Source organism: Cervus elaphus, chromosome 23 (assembly GCF_910594005.1).
Source record: "Cervus elaphus chromosome 23, mCerEla1.1, whole genome shotgun sequence".
Classification (NCBI taxonomy): domain Eukaryota; kingdom Metazoa; phylum Chordata; class Mammalia; order Artiodactyla; family Cervidae; genus Cervus; species Cervus elaphus.
In genome coordinates, this window is record NC_057837.1 from 52,894,097 (window position 1) to 52,920,003 (window position 25,907).

A 25,907-nucleotide genomic window follows, 5' to 3' on the forward strand; every position below is an offset into this window, starting at 1 on the left:
ATAGCCATTGGGAGAACCATGGGCAGTTAGAGAGGGGAAAATAAATACCCCATCCCCTCTGTCATCCTTCGATTTCCTTCAGCTCTTTTGGTCAACCCAACCGGAGAGAGAAGGCAAGAGTTCAGGTGATATAGTTGTAGAGATCAGCCTCCTGGGGCACAAAATAAAGCAGCAAGAGGCAGAGAATGGATATAGGAGAAGAAATAGGTAATAATTAGTATACTCACCTTCAGCATAAACTTCTTGAGAAAGGACTGAAAAATAATGTTACCATAGTTTTTCATACACCTGTTAACAAAAATCTAAACATATCAGAAAATAAAAGGCCCTTACTTCCTGCATAGCTCAGTTGGTAAAGTATCTATCTGCCTGCAATGAGAGAGATCTGGGTTCAATTCCTGGGTCAGGAAGTTCCCCTGGAGAAGGAAATGGCAACCCACTCCGGTATTCTTGCCTAGAGAATCCCATGGACAGAGGAGCCTGGCAGACTATAGTCCATGGGATCTCAAGAGTCGGGCAAGACTTAGTGCTCTTTCTTTCTTTCTTTATAATGCTGAGAAATAACAATAGCTAACTATTTGTTTTATACCATTTCAGACTTAATGTACACGCACACTTCCCACATAGCACTAGTGTAAAGAACCTGCCTGCCAATGCAGGAGACATAAGAGATGTGGGTTCAATCCCTGGGTTGGGAATATCCCCTGGTGAAGGGAATGGCAACCCACCCCAGTATTCTTGCCTGGAGAATCCCATGGACAGAGAAGACTGTCGGGCTACAGTCCCTGGGGTCGCAAAGAGTCAGACACGACTGAAGTGACTTAGCATGCGCACTGAATATGTAGGTCTGTGGAATATTGTATTTCCAAAAATGACCACAGCAATATTTCTGATCTTGAGTAGTCTTTCTGATACTGGCACTCCCCATCACGAAGTCAATGTGTATGCTCTCTCTTTGAGCCCGGGGAGGGCCTTGTGATGGTCTTGACAGATGGGATGAGGCAGAAATGATGCTGCATGGCTTCCAAGCCCAGGTCATAAAAGGCAAAATGGATTCGCCTGGAAATCTCTTTCTCTCTGGATGCTTACCACGTGAACACACCACCACGTTGTGAGGAAGCCCAGGGCACATGAAATGCCATGTGCAAGCATTCTGGCTGGTTGCCAGCTGAGGTCCCAGCTGACATTCAGCATTAATTGCTGGATGAGTGAAAGGATAGGCCTCTAGATGACCCCAGCTTCCAGGCTTTGAGCCACTTCAGCTGATGCTGCAGGAGCCAAAGCCTGTATCTCCATCAAGCCCAGCTCAGATGGAAGGTTTGTGAGCACAGTAAATGTTGTGTGTGTTTTCTAAGCCATTGAGATTTTGAGTGCTTTGTTACATAGTAATAATAACTAGAATAGAGGCAATATTAGAAAGTAATGATCTCAGGCTGTAGCACTAGACTTCTCGGTTTCAAGGTGACCTCTATCACTTATTCCCTGTGTAGTATTTGGCAAGTTTCTCGAATTCAAATCCTCAGTTTCTTCATCTGTAAAATGGGAATAATATTAAAAGTCTTACAGAGTTGGATTGGTCTACAAAACAATCAGCTTAGTTCTCAGCACATATTAAATTATTATTATTATTGATCACCAATTCCCTCAAAGACCACCAGAAAAAACTTGATGATTGAACAAAATTAAGTATATTAAACTTACCACAGAAAGGGAGAATAACACCTTGAAAAAAGTCTCAGTAGTATCTTCAAGTGAAGACATTAAGGAATGATACTTGTAAGTATCATTGTAAGGGTTTTGAAGGCTGCATTGAATGGTTTTAAGGTGGGTCACACAAGGCAAGTAACTGATTGGGACTGGGCAGAATTTATGACATAAGAGCTTCAGATTGGTGAACACAGAAGGGCAAGGGCCTTAAAGTGAGTCTAGATGAGCAAGTTTTCTGTTTTTTTTTGTTTTTTTTTTTTTATTTTAATTTTTTTATTAGTTGGAGGCTAATTACTTCACAACATTTCAGTGGGTTTTGTCATACATTGATATGAATCAGCCATAGATTTACACTTATTCCCCATCCCGATCCCCCCTCCCAAGTTTTCTGTTTTGATAAGTAAAGTGTTTAATTTTTCTCTGTCTTATCTTCAAAGAATGGGTACTTCTTGGAGCAAACCCCTAAACTATTACTTGGTCTTAGTATTATTTAACAGTAGAACAGAAAAGTGTGTTGCTTTCAGTTCTCATTAATATAATTATTTTTTTCATGGAAAAGGGCTCATAGTCTTCCCAACTCATTACATTGAAATGTTCCTTTTCATTGAACAACATATCTTGGATATCTTTCCTTAGAACATATCAGTTAATTTCATTCTTTTTAACATCTGCTTGGTATTCACTGGTACAGCTGCATTGTGAGTTGTTTGCCCTTTCATATATCAACAGATCCTTGGTGTGTATGTGTAGTAGGGTGGGGGAGTCCCAGACCCTCAGAACAATGTCTGGCATAGAGTAGGCATCAGAAAGAGTTTGGTGTTGAAAGGAGAGTGTACCGGAAGTCTGTAAAACGCCATATACATGTAAGGTAAGGATGGACGGTTGGACTCCCCTGTTACTGCATCTTATCCCATCCCGCTTTTGTCCCCTGTGTTAGGAATCATCTCAGGTTGCACACAGCATGAAAGAGGTCTGGAAGTCCTTATATGCTCACAGTGAGGAATGAGGGAGATTGCTGAGAGGCATGAGCCACAGTGAGTGTGAAGAGCTACTGTATGGTAGCCAGCCGAGGCAGAGCTGGATGGAGGATGCAGCTGAGGCTCAGAGGTGCTCAGGTGCCCAGGAGAGAGGCGGTGGCATTGGGTCAAGGCCAGTGAGAACAGATCACAAGTTTTAGTGGCTGCAGGCTTTAACAACTCATGACAAGCAGGCAGGGCAAGGGGTACCTCATGAAACCAGCAAGGACTCAAAAGCAGTAGGAGGGCCACCTCTCCCCATTGCCATGAGGACATTTCCTTACACCCAGATGTTGTCTTCAGAAGGAAGCCAAAGAGGAAACAATCTGAAGAAAAAAATGGCAGCCCCATGGCAGTTTTAAATTAAAAACCAGATAAAACATTTATGAAAATGAAACTGATACAAAATAAAAATATAGGTTTTACAACCAGAGGTGTTAACACACTAATAAGGGACATTTGGAAATAGGTGGGGCATTCCCACCCCCCACAACTTTTTGTCCTGAAAATTTTCAAACAGAAATGTAAAAAGAATAATTGAACAAATACACATACATCCATCACTTAGATCTCTCAATTGTTATGGGGATTTTTTTGGCCATAGTTGTTTTATCTATTTTCTCTGAAGTAATTTACAGTAAATTACAAACAGTCTGACATTTCACCCCAAATACATCTCTGAAAAATAAGAACATTTTTCAGCATAATGCGGGGGTATTTTTGGACAACAGTGGGGAATGCTCCTGGAGGCAACATGGGTGAGGGACAGTGCTGGGTTCACCTCAGCTCAGGGAAGAATTGTCTACCCAAAGCTCTGACAGCATCATCTTGTGGAAAGCCTGCTCCGCAGAAAGACACACTTGTGTGGCAGTGTGTGTGTGTGTGTGGGAGGGGGCAGTGCAGGTAGGACAGGTGCTATCCTATATTTATTCATAAAAGTCACACACAAACTGAGAAGATATTAGGTGTGTGTGTATGTTTTTGTGTGTGTGTGTGTTAGTCGCTCAGTAATGCCTGACTTTGCGACCCCATGGACCATAGCCCTCCAGGCTCCTCTCTCCGTGGAATTCTCCAGGCAAGAACACTGGAGTGGGTTGTCATTCCCTTCTCCAGGGGACCCTCCCAACCCAGGGATCAAACCTGGGTCTCCTGCATTGCAGACAGATTCTTTACGGTCTGAGCCACCAAAAAAGGTGCTCTAAGATATGAGGACATACATGCAACAAGATTATAAAGAAATAGCAGGAAAAAAAAATCACCTATAATCCTACCCTCCAGCATCAACCACTGTGAACACTTTGCCTTATTTCCTTCTAGTCTCTATCTTTTTACATAGTTGAGATCAAACCATGTTTGATGAGATCATACATATTCAGTTTCTATCTTAGACTTCTATCAAAAGTCTCTTGACTCCTGTCCACTCACCACCACCTAGTAGGTTGAGGGCCTGGGGAGTTTCTGAAATCTCTGGATTTCAGAAATCCCTGGAGAGATCTGTTTCTGAAATGAACATTATGCCACATTTTAAATAATGAGCCTGACTGTGCTTAGTCGCTCAGTCGTGTCCTACTTTTTGTGACCCCAGGGACCATAGCCTGCCAGGCTCTTCTGACCATGGTGATTCTCCAGGCAAAAATACTGGAGTGGGTTGCCATTTCCTCCTCCAGGAGATCTTCCAAACCCAGGGATCAACGATCAAACCCAGGTCTCCTGCATTGCAGGCAGATTCTTTACCGCCTGAGCTACCAGGGAAGCCCTGATGAGCCTGCTTGGTGGCTTGTTAATTTACCCTACTCTAACTGTTTGTGACCTCAATTAATCCTCAGGGAGACTTTATGAGGTAGAGTTTATCATGCTCATTTTCCAGGTGAGACATCCAAGGCTGAGGGAGTGAAGGAAGCTACCTAGAGGTTCCATAAACTATAAGCTTCTCTACTCTGACGTACAGCCCCTAATACAATGATCAGCTCCCTGACCAGCTCTGAGGAGTGGGAGACAGGGATACTGGGGATGAGGAGCAGACTCTTCACCCAGGGTTCTTGGGAAATGAGAGACTCACAGACTCTCTTCTGGGGAATCCTAAACAGCAAGTAGGATTTATCCAGTTTTTTGGGGGTGTGTGTGTGTCTCTCTCTCTTTCCCCTTTTGGTCATCTACATGTCTGTTGGAGCATGGTTTAGGAAAGAAGAGTTCACCTGTTTATGTCTGTGTATGTGTGCCTGGGGCCAGTACTGGAGTGAAAACACAAACTATTTGTAATAAATTAAAGGTGGCTGCAAATTCTTTGACATTCTTCCATTCAAGAGGAGGGATCTATGTGCCTCCCCTTGAGTCTGGCAGGTTCAATGATTACTTGACTAACAGAATGCAGTAGAAGTGAAATTGTGCCTGTTTGTGGCCGAGACCGCAAGAGACGGGAAGCTCCACAATCGTTTGCACTTCCTCTCAGAACTCAGCTGCCATGCTGTGAGGAAGCCCAAGCAGTCATGTAGAGAGACCCAGGGAGAGATAATGTGGGCCACTGGTCTGTAGCCCCAGCTGAACTCCTAGCCATCAGCCAGCACCAACCTGCTACCCAGGGGAGTGAGGCATCTTGGAAGTGAATTCTTCAGCTCTGTTCTAACCACTCCAGCTTATGCTTCATGGAGCAGAGATGAACCAGCTCTGCTAATCCCTGCCCAAATCACAGATTTGTGGGCAAAGTAATTAACTATTGTTATTTTAAGCTGCTACCTTTTGGAATGGGTTATTATGCAATATTAGATAACCAGAATACCATTGTTTTCTGAGCTGATCTAATAAGCCAAATTATATGTGAAACCTTTTACACATGCTGTCTCCTTTAATCCTCATATTTCCCTCCAAGGTAAGAAAAACAATAGCTAACATTTACTGAGTGCATGCTATATGCCTACTGCAATTCAAAATCCTTTTGCAATTCACTTAATTTCATTGTTCTAATAACTCTTTTTTATAGGTATTCTTATCCTCCTTTTACAGATGTAGGAACGGGAACAGAGAAATGGAAGAACTTGCCCCAAACCATGCAGGAGGTGGTAGAACCAAGGACTCAATAACCTGATTTGAAAGCCAGCAATCCAATCACTGTAATTACTTGCCTCTGACAGAAGGTTGATGAGAAGACCTCTCAGAGAGGCAGTGACTTCCCCAAGGTTGCACAGCTAATTGGAGATTTTGGACCACTTATTCTCTGGGCTCCTCCATTGAAGCTGCAATGGCCCTGACAGCACTGCCTGCCCTTTTGGGCTTATGTCTGTATGAGACACGGCTATCTCTCAATCTTCGTTGGTATCCCTTAGCTTGATCTGTGTCCTTACTCTGCAGCTGTGGTCCCCAGTGACCTTTGGCTGTTCCCACACATTCAATTCCATCCTCAAAGCACAGGATTTTTCCAATCAAGAAAATTCTTTAGAAGAATGTGCCTCAGGCTCAGAAGGACTTTCCAATAGAACTTTCTAACATTCCAAAGATACTTGGTGCTTTGAGCACAGCCTGGCTCTAGACCTATTGCCCTTCCTGCTGGTCTCTGGCCTTTCCTGCACCTTCCTCCGTCTGCTTTGCCAATGAGGGATGGGGGTGAGCTGGGCAGAATGTCAGGGATAAGAGAGAGTGAACAGGAGCTCTACTGTCACACAAGCATGTGCCCTAGGGCAACTACTTAACCTCTCTGAACCCCTACTTACTTACCTGTAAAATGGGCTCTTGAATAACCTTTTCCTCGTCAGGTTGTTGTGAGGATTAAATGAGGCAGTGTGTGTGTTCCTCAGGACTCCCTTCCCCTTCCGTGCAGGCCTTGCTGCCTGCTTGCCTGTCGCTCCACAACAGCCTGTAGCTCCCACACTTGTGAGAGAAAGTCTGGAGGCTGCTGCAGGCCCCTGTGTGGCCGTCACTGGAGCCCACGTGTCTGTCCACTCGTGCCTTCTGCTTCTCTTCCGCCTCCCGGAACTGCTGTGAGTGCCTTTTGTTGGCACATCCAACCTACAAACCTACTGGCCAGGGAGTCCTGGGAATGTCCCTTCCACGCGTCTAGTCCCTGCCACGGGGGAGAGCGTGGAAGCGGGGGAGTGGTGCTGAGTTGCCAACAGGAAATCCAGCATATTTTCATTTCTAAAGAACCAACAGGCAAGGGCAGTGCTTAACCCAGATGGCAACCAACAGGCCTCATTGAATGAAGATACATGAGGCACTGTAGAGTGGAAGAGAGCAAAGGGGAGCAGGGCTTACCCTATGAATAGCCTAGGAAGCCAGAAAGACTGGTGTCTGGGTCTCAGGCACTTTGGAGCTGAGTTTGAACACGTGCACTGGCTCAGAAATAAGATGTGTGCTACGCTTGGAACCCAGAGATGAGGGAGGGGTGGAGAACTTGCTGCGGGGCAGAGGCAGCAATGACTATAGTGCCGAGAAGCGGGGCTTTCCAAGACTGTAGTGTCTGTGAGACTTCCAAGTCTGCAAGTCCCGTAAGCAGTTTTGTCAGGTGCAGGGGTGTGTAGGACAGGGAACCACGTGGAAGTGGTGTTCTCATTTGACTAGTTCTATGGAACAATTTTTGGTTGCAGAGTTTCCAAGCCTTGTTCTCTAGGCTTCCCCTTCCCAGTGACTTTCCTGAGTTAATCAATATCTTTTTAGTAAGTTCATTTTCTGCTTAAATTAGTTCAGGTTGGTTCTTGTGCTTGCCACCAAGTCCTGGACTCCAGGGAACTCAGGCCATTGTGAAGATTAAAGGCGAAGACTTAGCACACAGGTGGGGTATATCACAAGCACCCAGTATTAGTCAGGTTCTGCTGCAGATAACTCAGACTAGGTTAAGCTGAAAGAGACTTAATAAAAGGGATTAGGTGTTTGCAGGATTGTTGGACGTGCTGGATGAACAAGTTCTAGGAAGAACTTTCAGGAATGTCTCCCAGACTATATCAACAAGATTGGTGCACCAAGGGAGCTTCTAAATCTTCTAGGACGAGGATGGATTTCAAGAAGTCCCTATCCCCATTGCTGGCTCCATGACCATGTTGCCTCAGCTGAGAGGCACAGATCAGGAAATGGTGTTACTGCTGTTGTCTCCAGGGCCTTTGCCTTGGTTGATGACGACAAGACAACATATGTCCATGACCTTCCTCTCAGTAATTCAGAGTGAAACTCCACTGCTGGACCTCTGCTATCACCACTATAGTAAAAAACAAATGCTCACAGCATATGCCTGCCAAAGCGGAGAATGGAAATACATTCTCTACTGCACTTCAGGCTTTCCAACCATGCATCCATTTTTGGGAGATAGGTGTATCAAGCACCCAGTCTGTAGACTTGAATTTGCCATCTTTTTGGTCTGCAGTAAAGCAAGTACCGGTGGAGATGAGTAAGCCAAACTGTGATGTCAGAAGCACACCAAATATAGAAATCACTTTTCCTGCTTAGTTCCCATGCTTTGCACCTATTTACTGTCTTTTTGGTGCCCTGCTTTGCTGGTACCCTAAGCATATCTGCTCCCACTAGAACCCAAAGAGGAAAAGATGAGCAGCCGTGGCTTGGGTCTTCCAAGGCAGAGAGACAGAAGGTGGGCAGGATGTCCATTCCTTCTGTGCTTGGATGAACTAGTTTGACAGAACAAAGAGCCTTGCCATGTCACTCGTCTCTGCGAGCCTTGAGGCCTAGATTCAAAATTCATTCCCCCAAGGAGGTGCTTCGAGATGCCCCTGCCTCTGGGACATGTGTGGGCCAAAGAGGCAAAGCCCGAGGCAGAAGGGAGGAAGACTTTCTCCCACCCACCTGAGCTCTCTTGGTGGGACACCAATTAAGAAGGCAGAGCGGCAGCAGACATGCCAGCTCCTGGCAGCTGCTCCTCCCGAGGCTAATCTGGGTCATGTCTGACAAGGGAGGGTGCTGACTGAGACATCTGGCATCCGCACTCTGAAATAAGTGCAACCGAGCAGCGTGTCGGAATCAGCCCTTGGCAGCGTGCGGCAAGGTAGAGCTTAGGAGCAGGGGCCCTGGAGTCAGACAGACACGGTGCTTATGTGCTCAGGGAGGGGACAAAGTGACTTAAGCTCTCTGAGCCTTTGTTTCTTCTTCTGTATAAAGTGCTTAATACTGTATCATGGGTGTGGGTAGCATTGGTATAGTGCGTGGCACCAAGTAAGTCCTCCGTATGGTAAAAGTTAAGTCGGACTCTTTGGGACCCCATGGACTATAGCCCAGGGCTCCTCTGTCCATGGAATTCTCCAGGCAAGAATACTGGAGTGGGTTGCCATTCCCTTCTTCAGGGGATGTTCCCCACCCAGGGGAACATTGCAGGCAGATTCTTTACCATCTGAGCCACAGATGTGGTGAAACAATTATTCAATGAAAAAGGGAAGGAGTGGACGCATACTGAAGGCCTACTCTGTGTCAGCGTTTGTTTGCTCTCCACCATCTCCTTTAATCTTCACAGCAACTCAGGGCCTCCAAGTCACCAACAGTAACCCCTGGAGTTTGCAGTTCAGCAGCATAGGGGCACCTCTGTGAGGGAGAAATTCTCCTCACCTTTTGTAGAGAGGGAAACTTCGGTGTAGTGGACACTTCCAGAGCCTCACCTGTGTCCTTTTGCTCTCACTCCCTCACTGATTTCTGGTGGTTGGCACCTGCCTTTCTTTGCCCAAGGATTTCCTGTTGCTGTCAGGCTGATTGTCTGGGAGAATGGGGACATTAACAACCCCCTTCCCAGCAGCTTTCAACCACTGACTGATGGGAATTTGTGCAGAAATACCCTGAGGCGTGAGGGCTGCACTGTCTCCCAAAAATTCCCAATAGGATTAAGCTTTTCATCTAATCAGATATAGTTATCCTTGTTACAAGTGAAGAAGTTTGCACCTTCTCCCCAAGGTGAGGAGAAGCACCAACCTTGTGGTCATGGTATCCATTGTTTGGTTTTTAAAATTTTTATATCGGAGTATAGTTTATTAACAGTGTTGTGTTAGTTTCAGGTGTTCAGCAAGACAATTCAGTTATAAATATACATGTATCAATTATTTTCCCATTTTCATTATTACAGAATATTGAGCAGAGTTCCATGTCCATTGCTAGTTATATTAATTGTTCCTCACAATCCCACTGAAAAGTCTGTTACCTAAAGACCAAATGTAAAAATAAAGTTAAAATTTTGTACATAGGAATAAAAATAAGAAGAAAGTAGCACATAAAAATAAGCACAGACATGTAATAAGCAAAAAGAATATATGCAGAGTTACATGTGTTACAATCTTTCACTCTGTATTTGGTCGGGAGCTCACGGTTGATGTCTGTGGCTTCCTTCTTTGCTATACATTCTGTGTTTTCCTTACTCTCAGACAGAGCCTGAGCTAATTAAAGCTCTTTTATTTAATGGAGTGACCCAAACCATCCCTCTCAAAGGGTCTGGGTCCCCAATTATACTACTTTTTGTTTGTTCATTTGCTCTAGTTTTTTCTTAACATCGACTATTGGGCGTGGACACACTAAGTGATGATCTAGAAAATCCACTGCATTGCAGACATAGTTCTTCTTGTCCCCATTTTTTAGCTGCAATCTACTTTCCTCTTGGTAATCAAGATCAATCATGCCATCCTGTAAATAACCTCCTTTCTGTTGATTGCTTCAGTGCCATAAGGACCTCAAAACTTCCAGGTTGACAGTCTCATATTCTAATTCAGTGGAGCTGTTCTTGTGTCCTCTGGTTGAAGTATTCCCATCTGGAGACTAAGACCTCCAACCCAGCAGAGTTCAAGTTTCCTCAGATGGAAAGTGGGTTATTGGGTCTAATAGTGAGAGGAGACACTTCTATATCTATCCCTTTATTATTATTATTTTTTCTATCCCTTTATTATTACGGTTCTTCATAACCAGAATCAGTGGTCTCTGATTCAAAGCACATACAGTATCCTGTAAGACAGAACCCAGTCCTTTCAGGATGTTGACTCACAATTGGTGCAGTAACTGAGCACTCAGCAAGTTATTCCACCTTCTGATTAGTCCAGCCATTTGCAGGTGATAGGATGTGTGGCAAGAACAATTAATTCCATGGGTATGATTCCATTTCTGCACTTTCTTTGGTGTGAAAAAAGTTCCTTGATCAGAATTAATATTACAGGGAATGCCAAAATGGTAGCTAAAGCCCTCAGTGAGTCCACAGATGATGGTTCTAGCAGATGCAGTATGGCTAGAGAAGGCACACGTGTATTCAAAAATATGCCTTTTCCAGGGAGGATGGATCTCTGCTCCCTCCAAGATCAAACAGACTCAATGTAGTCAACCAGCTACCAGGTGTTTGGCTGGTTTCCCCAGGAATGATGCTCTTGGGAACTCAGTGTTGATCTCTTCTCTTGATAGTTCAGGCACTCAGCAGTAGCTTTAGCCAAGTTGACCTTATGGGGAAATTCAGGTTGTTGATCCCATGTATAGCCTCTATTTCTGTTGCCATGGCAATTTTATTAATGGACTCGTTAAGCATGCACAGGATGCTTTGGGAAAGGGAATGACTAACACTCACTGAATGCATTGTTTGGTCTACCTGATTATTAAGAACCTCCTCTGCAGTGGCTACTCTTTGTGGAGGGATTCCTATGGGCACGAATATCCTTATAGTGTGTGCCAATTCTGAGGGGGTCCATTCATATGTTCCTTCCTCAGACTTCTTTGTCACCAATCTTCCAATTATGTTCCTTCCAAGTTCATGACCATATGGCCAAACCATATGGTCTACCTTCTCTCACTCTAGACGTAGTAGACAACCAGATGTATTACTTGAAATTTTGCCCATTAGGAAGATTTTTCTTTATTATTTCTGTCCAGGATCACTCATGAGTAGGGCTGTAGTGCTGTGATTGTCTACATTCAGGTAGTACCAGAATTTTGTTCACACTCATCTGTAAAACAGATTTGGGTTTTTCTTCCTTAGTTAACTGATTATTAAAAAACACCCCAAGGGGATGGGGTGGGGAGGGAGTTGGGAGGGGGGAACGGGATGGGGAATACATGTAAATCCATGGCTGATTCATGTCAATGTATGGCAAAAACCACTACAATATTGTAAAGTAACTAGCCTCCAACTTATAAAAATAAATGGGAAAACAAAAATAAAAATAAATAAATAAAATAAAAAACACCCCAAGAAGCCAAAAGCATTGATTAAGAGAGGGGAGGTGATGCAATAAAAGTTTATGTCAAAAGAGTCTGAGCCATCTGCTTATGCACCTTACTTGTACCTTCTGGACATGTGTGAGTTTGGCCTCATATATGCCATTTCCATTTTATGTTAGATTTATATTGCATATGCACAATTTCATGTTTAGATGGGTCAGGCAACACCCAGTTCATGATGAGAAGCTCAGCTTCTCATGTCTTGCAATTAAATGTTCAGTCTCTACTAAGGCTCAGTGGCAAGTCAGAAGCTACTTCTAAAAGGAGAATAGTTACCTGTGGAAAAGGTCATAGATTTTCTCCATAATCCTAGGGGTCTGGGCTATGAGTCTCCTGTTGGTACTTTCCAGAGGCTCCACAGAGCATCCCTATTTACACTTCAGATATTATTGGATATGCTGGATCACAAGGCCAGGGTGGTTGAGTGGCTTGTATTGCACCCCAGACTTGCTGTAGAGCCTTCTCGTGCTCTGGCTTTCACTTGAAGCTGATTTACAGACACCTCTTAGAGGGTCTAATCTCATACTTAAATGTGATATATGCTGCGCTGTGTGTTGTGCTTAGTCACTCAGTCATGTCTGACTCTGAAATATGATATACATAACCTCCAAAATCCAAAAAAGGCCTACTAAGTATTATATCTATTTTCATTGTAAATGGTAAGGTAGAGTAACCTGTTTTTCACTTTAGAGGAGATAATCTTCTTGACTCCTTGATAATCTATTGACTCCTCAACACTTTATCTCCCACTCTTTATTCATATGTCTTTCTAAGGCATCTAAAGTACCTGCTACTTTCTGTTCATCAGATTCAGTGAGCAAAATGGAGTAGCCTAGTGTAATGTTTCATGGAATGTCAAGACAAATAAAGATCTCTATGGTTGGTTATGTGATCGTGGCATAGAACAGGTGAATTGATGTATTTTTGAAGCATGACTGAGAAGGTAAACTGTTGTCCCTACTAGGTAAAAGCAAGCTGCTTCTGATTGTCCTTGTACTTTGGTGTGGGGGGTAGGGAGGCATTAGGCAATTCAGTAGCTGCTTATTGAGTGCCAGGGCCATGTTGGTTTGTTCCAGTAAAGATACTACATCTGAAACAGCAATTCAATGGGAATCACCACCTGATTAGGTTTATAATAGTTCACACTCATTTTTTTCCAGATCCATATGACTTTTCCATAGGAGGAACTGGAGAGCTGAATGGGAGATAAAATAAGTAACAGTATTCCTACTTTGTCAAAGGCATTCATCTTTGCAGTTTCCTCAGTGATGTGATACTGCTTCAGGTTCACCACAGCAATAAAGGGGAAAGTTGCAAGGACTTCTTTGTAGTCTTCCCTTTCATAATGATCCTCATCGCATTACTCAGAGAGCCAATATGCGGGTTCTGTGAGTTTTCAAGTGCGTCAACTTAAACGATAAATTTAGAAACCGAGAATATAACTCACAGGGTGGAGATGTGGACAAGCTGGGTCTGCCACGAGTCTGACTTGAGCTGAATAGCTATCACTTGACACTACAACCCCCATTTGAGGCCACAGGAACATTTTGGAACCCCAGGAATTAGCATCAGTTCAGAGCTCATGTAATCTCTGAAAATTTCTTTTTCCTCCCAACATTGTCACTCTAGCAGATGGCTGCAGGTCCTTTTGGGGAATGCTTAGAGGAAGATTTACTGTGTGCACTTGAGACAATGGCGCAGAACAATTCTTCAATAATACTGCACCTCCCTTACAATTGAAGCACTCTTGGTGTGTAAATTGATATAGGTTTCAAAACTGAGTGAAAGCCATGATTCTTTGTGGTGGAGACTCTCAGATTTTTGACTACTGGATCTAGAATTTTTCCAGTTACAGAAATCAAATAGCTTTCTAGTAGGGTACCCATCTATTTCATTCCTAGGACTCCATGATAAATTAAACATTATCAAAGCCCTTTGTGGACCAAGACAGTCTAATAACTGGGACATTCCCTACTTCCCTTTAAGATAGATGTGTCCACCTGGTCCTCATTAAGTCCTGCCATTTGTCTTCTGCTACTTTAGGATTCCATCATTTTGACTGAAATCAAGGAGGCTGTATCAATAGTGATGTTCCCCATGATTCAGCCTATCATTCAGAGAAATCAACCACAGAGCTTTCAGGGACACAGGTGCTCCCATCTCAAGGCCTTAGCCAAGGCAGTGTCTCCTAGGCCTTCTCGTGGATCACAGTTGGTGGGTGGGTGTGACAGCTACACGTGATAAATCCAGCCAAAACTTCTCACTTCCCTATGCCTTTGAATTTCCTCCTCCATATAATTCAGGCATATAAACCCAGGCTCTGGCATCCTAGTCTCATTCAATGACACTCACTGTTGGTTCAAGTTTTAGTCAATCACCAAGTAAGCAGAGACATCTCCAGGGGCATGTGATGACACATTATGTCTGGAGTCTCTATCATGATCAACTGTATCAATGAATTTGCTCACTATGGCATTATATTTCACCATTCTTGGGGTCCTTACTCATGGACAGGGGCTAGTTGTCCCTCTCTAGCCATTACTCAGGACCCTGTTCATACCCTAGGTGTGTCTTCTAAAAAATAATTATTTTATTGAGGTATAATTGACATACAACATATATTGTGTACAATATAGTTATTTGCTATTTGTATGTATTGTGAAATGATAACCATTTCAATTCCACATACAAGTGAGATCATATGTGAATTTCTTTCTGTTCCACTGGGTTCCCAATGATGCCTCTGTCCACTCTCCTGACTGGCCCTGTCTCCTTCCCCTTGTGAACCTGTGAGGCCTTAGCATGCGCTAAATTGCAGGAATTGTAAGTATACATTTGGAAGTTGCCTATGTTTACTTATGGACTTCCCTGGCGGCTCAGTGGTAATGAATTCACCTGCCAAGCAGGAGATGTGGGTTTGATCCCTGGGTCAGAAAGATCTCCTGGAGAAGGAAAAGGCAATCCACTGCAATATTCTTGCCTGGGAAATCCCGTGGACAGAGGAGACTGGCAGGGCTAGAGTCTATGCGGTCACAAAGAGTCAGACACGACTTAGCAACTAAACAACTCTGTATGCTTATGGCTCATATAAATGATACAAAGAGTGCAACAAAAACGTGTCTGCAAGATGCCAGCCTTCAGCTGCCTCCCCTTCTAACTCACTCTTTTTCTTTTTTTAACATTAGTATGGTACATCTATTATAGTCAATGAACCAATATTGATACATTATTATCATCAGGTCAGTTTATTTCTCTCCCTCAGTTCTTGCCTCATTGTAACAAAGATTTGGAATGATGGACTAATTACAGCTCAGGCAGGATTCCTAGGCTCTTGTGTTATCATAGCAAGGATTCGAAACAACAGACTAGTTACAGCTCAGTTACAGCTCAAGCAGACAGATCTTTTATTAAAATGAGCATAGTACACTCCTGTGACATGGGAGTGGGCTGACCTGGAAGGAGTGGCCCAAACTGGCTCTTAAATCTGCCTACTTCTCTATCCTCACCACCACATGCCAAAATAGGCACCATCATCTCTTATCTTTTACCTGTAAAGGCCTTCTAATTGTCCTCCAGCCCAAACCATTCCTTCTTGGTAACAAATGTGTTATTTTTAAAAAGTATTATTCATTAAAAAAAAAAAAAATAGGGTTTCCCTTGTGACTCAGTGGTAAAGAATCTGCCTTCCAATGCAGGAGACACAGATTTGATCCCTGGCTTGGGAAGATCCCCTGGAGAAGGAAATGGCAACCCACTCCAGTATTCTTGCCTAGAGAATTCCATGGACAGAGGAGCCTGGTGGGCTACAGTCCATGGGGTTGCAGGGTCAGACACAACTGAGTGACTGAGCACACACACATTCATAGAAAATAAAATTCACTGAACACTAAATAGTGCACAGTTCTGTGAATTTTGACAAACACACACAGTCAGGTAACTGCCACTTACAGTCAAGATGTAAAACAGTTCTGTCAAGCCAATATGTTCTCCCATGATCCTTTTCAGTCAACCCCACCCTCTTCCCTTACTCCCTGGCAGCCACTGATCCTTTTTCTATCCATGTAGTTGTAGCTTTTCTGAAGCATCCTGTAAATAGGATAATATGGTAGGTACTCTTCTGAGTCTGTTTCACTCAGTATAATTCTTATGAGATTCATCCATGTTGTCATGTGTATCAGTGATGTGTTTCTTTTTGCTGCTGAGGAGCATGCCATTGAAAGGCTGTCTGTGGTTAGTTAATCCCTTGATCAGTAAATGGGCATCTGGATTGCATCCAGTGTTTGGTGATTATATATATATAAAACCATTGTAAACATTCATCTCTATTATTTTTTTGGTGTGTGTAAACATGTGTTTAATTTCACTGGTACATCCCTAGAGGGATTTCTGGGCTACATAGTAAGAGTATTTTTATCTTCATATAAAACTGTCAAACTGCTTTTCTTATTTTTTGTTTATTTATTTACATTAAAGTATAATTGACATATACCATTATATTAATTTCAAGAGTACAATGTAATGATTTTCAAAGTTTTAATAGTTGTGATCATTTGCACAGAGTGGTGTGAGAGTTCAGTTGCTCCACATCCTTACCAGCTCTTAGAATGGTCTATTGTTTTTTTTATTAAGAGGATTCTTTCAAAAATTCCAATTTGATCACTTCACACTCCTGCTGAAATCTTTTATTGCTTCTTATCGCTCAAAATTCTCAAAGAGGCCTGAAATATTCTATACTTTTGCTGTAGAATATTTTTGCTAACTAAGGTCAGGCCTATTCTCAGACCAAACATTACTTCCTCACCTGCCCTTAACCCCATATATCAGACTAGGTCCCTTTATGTCATCATGTATGCATCACAATTATAATAAGATAATTAACTTTGTAACTAGACATGGAATATTCATCTCCCTCTTTAAAACATTAGCTCTATGAGGGCAGGTCATGATCACCATCATCACTGTATCTGAACGGCTAGAACAGAGCCTGCACATAGTAGGTTCTTAATAAGAGTCTCTTGGGCAAGAGATCTCAGTTAGTTGTCTCCACAGCCTTGAATGGGGAAGATGATGATACTCACTTTACAGAAAAGCTCAGAGAGGCGTGGTAAATTGCCCATGTCACTCAACTGGAGCCAAGATTTGAGTTCTGGTCATGTGGAAGCCATTCCTCTCCCCTCAGCCATCTGGTTTGGAGGTCCTCTGCTCCCAGGTTTACAAATTGCTGGGAGGAACTGGAGCCAAGAGGAGGAAGCCACCTGCAGGAGTCACCCAGAGCCTTTCCTCTCTGTTGGAGTTCCCTTTAGTATAAAGATATGCATGTTTCCAAAGCCAGTGAACTAAACTGTTAAACTAGCAGGGGACTGCCTTACATCCCAGGGACATTTTCCTAAGGACTTCCAGGAAGACAGAGCAGGTAGAATGGGCCAACAGGCTTGTCATTTCCCTAACTTCATTGGCTCTGCACAACAGCCCTGTATTTTCACCCATTTCATCTATTTTACATTTTACAATGGCTCAGGCGAAGAGAAAGACCCACCTGAGCCATCGCCACTGCTACTATGTTTATCTGTCTTAGAGGAGTCACCATGAGGGGTGTTTCAGGAGGCATGCTTACAGCTCTCAGATTTTATCATGTATCAGTGTCACCCAGAGGGTCTGTTAAAGCCCAAATCTGTGGCCCCCGCCCCCAGAGCACCTAATTAGTGGGTCTGGGTAGGGCCTGAGAATTTGCATTTCTAACAAGTTGCCTGGTAAAGCTGGGATCGGAGCACACTTTGAGGATTACAGTCTTATGGTATACTTATTTCTTTAGGCTAGTGGGGACTCTCATGGCCCCTGGAACCCCGATAATAATAACAATCCAACATTTTATTTAGCAATTACTATGTTATTGTTCAGTTGCTCAGTTGTGTTTGACTCTTTGCAACTGCATGGACTGCAGCACACCAGGCTTCCCTGTCTTTCATCATCTCCCAGAGCTTGCTCAAACTCATGTCCACTGAGCTGGTGATGACACCCAACCATCTCGTCCTCCTCTTGCCTTCAATCTTTCCCAGGATCAGGGTCTTTTCCAATGAGTCAGCTCTTCGAATCAGGTGGCCAAAGTATTGGAGCTTCAGCTTCAACATCAGTCCTTCCAATGATTATTCAGGGTTGATTTCCTTTTGGATTGACTGGTTTGATCTCCTTGCAGTCCAAGGGATTCTCAAGGGTCTTCTCAAACACCACAGTTCAAAAGCATCAGTTCTGCAGTGTTTTCTTTATGGTCCAGCTCTCACATCCATATACAACTGAAAAAACCATAGCTTTGACTATACAGACATTTGTTGGCAAAGTAATGTCTCTGTTTTTTAATATGCTGTCTAGGTTTGTCATAGCTTTTCTTCCAAGGAGCAAGCATCTTTTAATTTCATGGCTGCAATCACCATCTGCAGTGATTCTGGAGCCCAAGAGAATAAAATCTGTCACTGCTTCCATAGTTTCCTCATGTATTTGCCATGAAGTGATGGGACCAGATGCCATGATCTTAGGTTTTTGAATGTTGAATTTTAATTACTATGTACCTGATACTGTTCTTATGACCTCACACACAATGACTCACTCAAACACACCACATCCACATATTCCACATGGGGAAACCGAGGCACAGCTTTATTAGGTAACTTGCTCAAGGTTGTATCACCTGTAGGAGCTTGGGATACAGGCATTCTGACTCCAAAGTCCACATCCATGAGGCCCACACTCTAGTCCCGCGCTCATTAGTACCTGTCTTTCCACTAAGACAGGGGTTAATCCTACTCAAGTACTCTCAGGGCACAAGCCAGAGGCCATGTTCACTATTTGGTTTACAACTATCCTCCCACCCTGCTTAGTTCTTAGACTGCATTTAAATGGAGTGTGAACTTTCCTCAATTCTCAAGGAAGTGACTATTGACGCCTCTGTGGGCATTTGGGGAGCCAATCTCCCGTATACTACTACTTGTTGACAACTCCTCAGCTAGATGCAGTTAGCAATTATACCCTGTCAGAAGTTTATAAATAGCTTCTTCCTTGGAGTTTGTGGGTCTGGAAGGCCAGGGTGTCTTGAGGAGGATTGTGTAGAGAAAAGCCGGCAATGACACCAGAGGGCCTGGAGAACAAAGCTTTATATTGAACAGTGACCAAAAATAACTCTTCTATGCTTTGGAACTTCAAGATAGTGCAGAAAATGTGGCACACTTAGTCACATAATCCCAGAGAACAGAGGGAAGTGCAATGTCAGAGCTGGAGAGAGCCCTAAGAATCCATGAGCCAGCCCCTTCCTATCCTGTGAGAAATCTGAGGCCCAGTGAGGTCAGGTGCTATCTAAGGTCACACAGCAAGTTAGTTGTCTTGGCTTTCCATCCAGTCAGTAAACAGACTCAGGGACCTAGGAGGTAAAACGCAGGTCTAGGCAAAGGCAGGCATGCAGAAAAGGTGACTTACAGAAGAGACCAGTTTTGTCTTACTCTGTCCAACCTGCATAGTCATCAGAGGGGATATTTCTAATGCATACATTATTCAGATTGTTTCCTATTTAAAAGCTTTCAATGGCTTCCCATTGGACAAGATGAAGATCAATTTCTTACAGAATGGATAAAATTCAAGTTCACACAGGGCAGTATAGCACTGTGGTTAAAAGCATGAACTCTATAGTTAGAGAGCCCTGGGTTCAAGTCTTGACTTTGCCATTTTAGCTATATAACCTTTAGTAAGTTATTAAATCACATGCTCAGCTTTCTCAGCTGCAAATTAGGGTAAAAGTAGCAATTAGTCTCACATATTTGAGAGGTTAAGATGAAAGGATACAAGTAAAAGCAGCTAGCAAAGAGCTTGACTCATAGCATTCGTTGCTACTAATATCACCATTAATCATTCTGTCTATGGCATTCAAAGACCCTCCATGACTTGGTCCTAGCCTACCTTTTCTGTCTTGTCTTTTTTCCTGCTTCCTTCTCACCTGTAGGAAGGAATTGATACACCTCCTCAGCACTAGCTCTCTGTTCTGTCTTGAAAACCCTTATTCTCCTGGCCTTTAAGACTCAGCTCAAGTGTCTCCTTCCATGGTAGATATTTCTTGACTCCTAGACGGTGTTATGAGCTTCCTCTATGAAGAAAATTATATCACAGAAACTGACCACACAGGTTAAGAACAGGAGCTTGGAGTTTTTAGCAGCCTGAGTCTGAGTCCTGATTCTGCCAGCTACTTGCTGCGCATCTTGGAACAGCTCTGTAAGCTCTAGTTCCTTTTTGAATAATATTAATGACCTCAGGACGTTTGTGAGATGATCTCTGTAAAGGGCTTAACACTGGCTCTGGCACATAGCAAGTACTGAACTTTAGTATTTATCAACTACCATTAAGTAGATGATGTTTTAACGAGGAGCAGCAGAGCTGTTAAGTACCTGGCTGCACTTTGTTGCATTTCACCCTGGGCTACTGTCATGAACTTTTAAGTACAAAGCAATTCTGTGCCTCTGTCCACTTATCTGCCATCCATCCATCTAACCATTAATTTATCTTAACTACCCAACTATTCATCTACCTACCATTCTTCCAGTCCCTATCCGCCCATCCATCCACTCTACATCTATCTAGCCACCATCCATCCATTCATTATCTACCATCCCTCCATCTCTCCTCTAAATCCTATTCATGTTCCATCCGTCTCTTCACAATCTACCCACCACACACCATCTATCCATCCTTCCATCCTCTCCACCAATATAGGATGGGCAGCTATTATGCTTCAGAACTTGTGAGGATGTAGAGAGAAATCAGTGAAGACAATGGGATGTCATAGGAAGATTAGGAGCTTTGGCATCAGGTAGATCTGAATTCTAGACCAGGCCAATTCCATGATCTCTAACATTACTTTCCTGTGAGAGTTCAGCAGGACACATCTCAAAACACGTTTGTCTGTAACAGATGTCTTTGTGTTCACCTCAACATCAGCATGAGCTTGATTCTAGGCTGATTCCCAGCTAGAGATGAATTAGTTTCCATTCTTACTCTGTGGAGCTCACTCCAATGCCTGTACTATTTGCATGAGCATCAGTGCTACCTCAAAACATCTTTTATAGGGGACTCCTTTTTAACTGCTTGCATTATTGTATTGCTTCCCGCTGCATTTTGCCCTAATTTGCATTTGCCCTTCCCCTAATCTAAAGGTGAGATCCTTAAGAGCAGGACAGTTTTCTTGCCTCTTTGTGTCTATCTCCATGTCTAACACCACATGCAGATCTCCCCAATTGCTTGTCTACCTCTGTCACCCCTGGACTGTCTATAATAACAATAATAGTAATAGCTATTGTTTATTGAGGCCTTGCTGTGTGCCAGGTTTTGCTATTGCATTCATTATTTCACTTGAGCTTATGACAACACTATGAAGAAAGTACTTTTCACCTGATTTGATAGATCAGGGAACTGAGGCTCAAAGAAAGAGTCCCTGGCCCAAGATTACAAAGCTGTTACCTGTCAGCACCAAGAGTGATTGCAGGCAGTCTGACGCCAGAGCCCACGCTTCCCTCTGCGACACTGCGCTACCCTCTCTGCTTTCAGAGGAACGGATATGACTATATTTGTTCCACTTGCGTCAAAGGATGGCCTGAACACAATAAAATGAAGAGTGCATTAAAAAAAAAAAAAGAAGTAAGACGTTCAAAGGAAAAGCATTGCCATTAAACCTTGGGAATTTTCAGAAGTTATTTAATAGTGCAGGTTCTCTGACATTATCATCTGGTACCATCTCCCCTTTAGTAATGCCTCCCAAGGGAATGGTGTTGATGAGAAACTCATGGTAATTGGGAGGAAATTACCTTCAGTGTCTTCTGGAGGGAACCTTAAATCTCTGCCTTGCCAATAAAGCCCATTTCTGAGAAGTTCAAAATTCAGGTGCCTCATTTGAAGAAATGACAGAGAAGTGAAAGACATTGATTTTTCGGGTATTTGGGATTCTGGAGAGCTGGACCTGCAGCTCGTCAGTCTCCCCTTCTAGACTCAAGGGGCTCCTGGGGCCAGGACTGGGATAAATCCACTTCTGTATTTCTGGATCACTGTAGGTGTTTTCCAGATCATGGCGGCAAAGGTTTCCCAGGAAGAACCCTGGGTAAGATGTTTCTTATCCTTAAAGTAAGCACTGTGGCTTGGAGGAAGGAGCTTTATGTGAACCTGGGTGGGTGGCTACTCCGGTATCAGTAGAGGAAGCAGTGTTAACCCAATTCAAATCACATTAAGTTGATTCCCAGCTGTAAACGGGTTTTTATTAATCAAAGCAGGTGGAGGAAGGGGCCCTAAACCACAGGTGTCCACCAGTCAGGCACCCAGCTACAACAGTTGGAGTGAGACCTCCTTCTGCTCCACCCCACAGCACAAGCTGTGACCACCTTATCTTGTGCTGACAAGAAAACAGCACTCTAGCTGGGTGATGACTTTCCTGCTAAATCGAGAGAAACTCAAGACAATGGAATTCTGTATCCATTAAAAAGAACGAGGCAGATGATAATGACAGTTAACATTTACTATGTCAGGAACTCTGATAAACACTTTGCAGGCATCATCTCATTTAATTCAACAGGCTCATGAGGTAGGTTTTATTATTATCACCCTGTGACAGAGAAGCTCTTGGAAAAGTTGAGTCACCTTCCCAAATGGATCACGTAGATCAGACTCCAGAGTCAACTCCCTTATCTACCAGCTTTTTATTTTGAAAATTTTCAAGCCTACTAAAGACTTGAAAGAAAAGTATAATGAATGCCTATTCATCTTTTACCTAGTTTCACCAGTTGCTAATGTTTTGCCGTGTTTATGCTACACTCAGAAAATTTGACATTAATACATTCTATATTCAACTTTACATTCCGTATTCAAATTTCTCCAATTGCCCCTCAAAGTTCCTTTTTAGCTAGTTTCTTCCCAGTCTAAAATTCCCCTACATTTAGTTGTCAAATCTCTTTAGTTGCCTTTAATCTAGAAGGCAGCAGCTAAATAGATTTCCAACTCTTTTCCCCCCTGCTCCCATAATATTGACTTCAATAATATTGAAGCATCTAGGAGACTTTCTCACATTCTGGATTTATCTGTTTCCTCTGGGTTAGACTCAGGATGTGCGTTTTTAGTAGGAAAGACTTGGAAGTAATATTATGTCCTTGGTAGTGCAACACATAAAAAGACATGTGGTATCAGTGATGTCAAAGTTGACCCTTTGGTTAAAGCAGTGCTCATCAGATTTCTTATTGGAAAAGATCCCCCGCCCCCGCCTGCAACTTCTGTACATAAGGAACCTGTGCAGTGATATTTGGAGACTGCTTGACTATCCTGTTATTCATATATATAAGTGTATTGCACATAAATGCTTATGTGTACATACATAGGCTGTGTCCAAAGTATATAATTAGATTAAGAAAACAAGTGACAGAACAATGTGGATAATTACAACCTTCCCCACTTTGTAAGTGTTATATATGTAAATAAATGCATAGGAGAAAGGTGATGATTGGGAGAATCCTGATTGGCTGGGCTGTTGATTTGGGGGAAGCCTCAGCTCTGAGTACCTGGGGTCTTTTTTCTCTTGGATTGCTCGTTTTTCCCATACTAGAAACCTTCCAGTTACCTGCCTGGTGGAATAAAAGCCTGATTCTCAGAGTAGAGAGGAGAATGAGGCCTCTACCTTCAGATTATACCTCTCTCTTAACTCAGCCCCTCCCTGATTTCCAGATGGAAATCCCAAGGCCAGACTCTCTTGCTTCAAGCCAGGAAGACACCATCTAATCTGTTTGACCGAGGGGTCCTCACCCATAGGCCTAATCACTTCTTTTATGGACTTAGAGCAAACTTGCCATTTCCTTCCCTATTTGTTCCCTATTTTAAAAGGCACATGACACCTCCAATTCCTGAGCCTTTGGGAGGATCCAGAGCATAAATTTGATGGGTTTTCTGCTTTTCTGCTGCCTTGTACAGGGTTCAACTTTCTTAGACTGGCTGAGTTAGTCACCATTTGCCCATTGCTACATAATGTCTAAGTTTTATTGCTGTCATCTTCATCCTCATTCTCCCCACTTTGTGGGCCACATCTTTTACCTTTTTAATTGTAGTGGGAATTTAGGAGGGTCAGAGGAAACCCATGTGTTTCACTGGTTATGTGCATATAACCATAGGTTGCTTAACCCCAACTCTATACTTTAAATAGTCTGTATGATTTCAGTTTTTTAAATGAGAAATTTGTAAAACAAGAACTAAAATGTTATATATATAACATTTAGTGTATATATATGTAAAAAATATATATATGTGTGTATATATATATATATATGTATATGTTGTTTAGTTGCTCAGTCGTGTCTGATTCTTTGCAACCCCATGGACTGTAGCCTGCCAGGCTCCTCTGTCCACAGGATATCCCAGGCAAGAATACTGCAGTGGGCTGCCATTTCCTTCTCCAGGGGATCTTCCTGACCCAGGGATCAAACCCGTGTCTCCTGGTTGGCAGGCAAATTCTTTACCACTGAGCCATCTGGGAAGCCTTTTTTCTTCTTTTTAAAGACACCATATACAAGAGGCATAATAACCAGAAGACTTGTAATTTCAAGTGAGAGAAATTCAGCTCAAGCTGGTTTAAGTAAAGGGGAGGATTTATTGACTTACATAGCCGAAATGCCCAAGGTGAAGTCCCGGGAACTCTCCAGTTACTGATAATGTCATTAGCCTGCTCTCTTTCCATCTTTGAATTTCTCTTCCATTTTTGGTTTCTTGTTACAGCCTTTCTCTACCACTCTCCATCTGCATCTTTTCCCACCTGCAAAATGGAGCTGTCAGGAAGCATGAGTGAAGGAAAGGGCTGCAAATTAATGCATTCAGCAAACAGAGAAGGTTTCTGAAATCCTAACCAGTAATAAGCATAATTGCTTTTCAGAAATCTACCCAAAGCCCCCGCCCTCAAGAACAGGCACACAATGAGGTAGCGGAGAATTTTCAGCTCTGCATCAGAAACTGCCTGCCTTGAGAAAACAGGAGAGATCTGGGTGGATGAGTCAGTCATCAGCCTTGGTACAGACTGCTCCTTGGCCCCAGGGAGCTGTGCCCCACTCGAGGGTGCTCAAGCCTCCTTGTTCTCAAGGCTGAGCTCTGGGAGGGCTGGAGAAACAGGTCTCAGGGTCACGTTTTCCTACCTTTCAAGCTGACGTGGGTGTGTGTCCGTGCTGGAGTTCTCCAACCCTTACAGGCTGAGCACTGTTCTGCAGGTTGGAGGATGTGATAAGGTCTATTTGTGCAGCAAATACTGGGGGAATGAGAGAATGTGGTACATACAGTCAGTGAGAAGCACAGAAAACAGCAGGAGGGAAGGCATGGGGGCAGGAAGATGTGCTGCAAGTTCAGGGTCAGTAGGTAATTCCTGTTGCAGGGCAGCATCTTTTAGAGTTTCTGAGATGGTGAAAGGGTAGGACTGCAAAGAAATTATTGCAGTTCTTCTAACCTCAGTTTTTTTCACCTATAAAATGAAGCAGCACCAGCCCTCTACCTTATAGATGTTAAAAGCCTGGAAGGAAATTTTATTTTCCATTTCCCCCCTGTTATTTGTATGGAAATAAATACTTCGATAAGTCTATGGAGGATGATGGACACATACTCGCCCTCAACAGGGCATATTTGAACCAAGGCAGTTCTATGCTGCTATACAGACAGAGACAGGAATGTATTCTGCTCCTCAGAGGGACAGAGAAAATAAGAACCGATGAGGTTGCCCAGACAGTGTGCAATAAGCCTCTTGACTGCTTCCTGTGGCTCCCCTCTTTATTCATGTTGACAAAACTTAAAAAGTGCTCTGTGTGAGTAGAGATCTTGGGCAAATAAGTGAAAAAGCAGAGTAGACAGAGGATGAAACCTCGACTCTTCTGCCGAGGGCACACTAAAGAAAATCCCTTTGCAGAAATTTTGAGGGAGATTTGATAACCATGAAATTGGGGTCTCTGAGCAAAGCTCTGGGTCTTCAAGACCCTAATGGAT

The 25,907-nt window shown here is 43.1% G+C and overlaps 1 protein-coding gene across 1 annotated transcript in view; it reads left to right on the forward strand.

Moving 5' to 3' along the window:
• PDYN (prodynorphin) overlaps positions 1-25,907 on the forward strand; it is a 105,535-nt gene that overhangs the window by 35,646 nt on the left and 43,982 nt on the right. The gene's annotated exons all lie outside the window — the stretch shown is intronic.